Below are 2126 nucleotides of genomic sequence, written 5' to 3' on the forward strand. Positions count from 1 at the left end.
CCATTCTGGGCGTTCAATGCCAGGATGGCACAAGAGGGAGGATTTTGTTTTCAAATCAATTTTTTTTCAAGTTTTCAAAGTTTTTCAAAATCAAATCTTTTTCAAATCATATCTTTTCAATCAAATCTTTTTCAAAATCAATTTCTTTCCTTTTTCAAAGATACTTGCTATCAATTAATGATTTGATTCAACATTTCAAGTATGTTGCCTTTTCTGTTGAGAAAGGTTTAATGTTTGAATCATATCTTTTCTTGTTAGCCAAGTCATTAATTTTTTAAAATCAAATCTTTTTAAAATTGTTTTCAAATCATATCATTTCAATCATATCTTTTTAAAACCATAACTTTTCAATCATATCTTTTTAATCACATCTTTTTCAAAATAATCTTCAATCATATCTTTTTAAATTCTAATTTCAAAATCTTTTTCAAAAATTACTTGATTTCTTTCCCACTCTTGGTTTTCGAAAATCAATTAAAGTTTTTCAAAATGTTTTTAAAATCTTTTTAATTTAATTTTCGAAATTTCTTCCCCTCTTCTCACATCCTTCTATTTATGGAGTACCACTCCTCCTCAATGCACAATTCCAACTCTATCTGACTAAGTTCGAATTCTTCTCCCTCTTCCTTCTATTTTTCTTTTCCTCTGACACCTCAAGGAATCTCTATACTGTGACATAGAGGATTCCATATTTTCTTGTTCTCTTCTCTTTCATATGAGCAGGAACAAAGACAAAGGCATTCTTGTTGAAGCTGATCCTGAACCTGAAAGGACCTTGAAGCGAAAGCTAAGAGAAGCTAAGGCACAACTCTCTGCAGAGGACCTAACAGAAATCTTCAAAGAAGAAGAACACATGGCAGCCGAAAACAACAACAATGCAAACAATGCAAGGAAGGTGCTGGGTGACTTTACTGCACCTACTCCCGACTTCTATGGGAGAAGCATCTCTATCCCTACCATTGGAGCAAACAACTTTGAGCTTAAGCCTCAATTAGTTTCTCTAATGCAACAGAATTGCAAGTTCCATGGACTTCCAGTGGAAGATCCTCATCAGTTTTTGGCTGAGTTCTTGCAAATCTGTGACACTGTCAAGACTAATGGGGTTGACCCTGAGGTCTACAGACTTATGCTATTCCCTTTTGCTGTAAGAGACAGAGCTAGAATATGGTTGGACTCACAACCTAAAGAAAGCCTGAACTCTTGGGAAAAGCTAGTCAATACCTTCTTGGCAAAGTTCTTTCCACCTCAAAAATTGAGTAAGCTTAGAGTGGAAGTCCAAACCTTCAGACAGAAAGATGGAGAATCCCTCTATGAAGCTTGGGAAAGATACAAACAATTGATCAGAAAATGTCCTTCTGACATGCTTTCTGAATGGAGCATCATAGGTATTTTCTATGATGGTCTCTCTGAACTATCCAAGATGTCTTTGGATAGCTCTGCTGGAAGATCTCTTCATTTGAAGAAGACGCCTACAGAAGCTCAAGAACTAATTGAAATGGTTGCAAATAACCAATTCATGTACACTTCTGAAAGGAATCCTGTGAACAATGGGACAAATCAGAAGAAAGGAGTTCTTGAGATTGATACTCTGAATGCCATATTGGCTCAGAACAAAATATTGACTCAACAAGTCAATTTGATTTTTCAAAGTCTGTCTGGAATGCAAAATGCACCAAGCAGTACTAAGGATGCTTCATCTGAAGAAGAAGCCTATGATCCTGAGAACCCTTCAATGGAAGAGGTGAATTACCTAGGAGAACCCTATGGAAACACCTATAATTCTTCATGGAGAAATCATCTAAATTTCTCATGGAAGGATCAACAGAGACCTCAACAAGGTTTCAACAACAATAATGGTGGAAGAAACAGGTTTAGCAATGGCAAGCCTTTTCCATCATCTTCTCAGCAACAGACAGAGAATTCTAAGCAGAACAACTCTGACTTAGCAACCATGGTCTCTGATCTAATCAAAACCACTCCAAGTTTCATGACTGAAATAAGGTCCTCCATTAGGAACTTGGAGGCACAAGTGGGACAGCTGAGCAAGAAAGTTACTGAACTCCCTCCTAGTACTCTTCCAAGCAATACAGAAGAAAATCCAAAAGGAGAGTGCAAGGCCATCAACA

The 2126-nt window shown here is 36.7% G+C and overlaps 1 non-coding gene across 1 annotated transcript; it reads right to left on the reverse strand.

Annotated features, from left to right (window-relative positions):
* Positions 1 to 1258: 1258 nt before the first annotated feature.
* Positions 1259 to 1366, reverse strand: LOC130937419 (small nucleolar RNA R71). Its single transcript, XR_009068640.1, has one exon. It is a non-coding gene; the product is annotated as a small nucleolar RNA R71 (small nucleolar RNA).
* Positions 1367 to 2126: the final 760 nt, after the last annotated feature.

Source organism: Arachis stenosperma, chromosome 6, assembly GCF_014773155.1.
Source record: "Arachis stenosperma cultivar V10309 chromosome 6, arast.V10309.gnm1.PFL2, whole genome shotgun sequence".
NCBI lineage: Eukaryota > Viridiplantae > Streptophyta > Magnoliopsida > Fabales > Fabaceae > Arachis > Arachis stenosperma.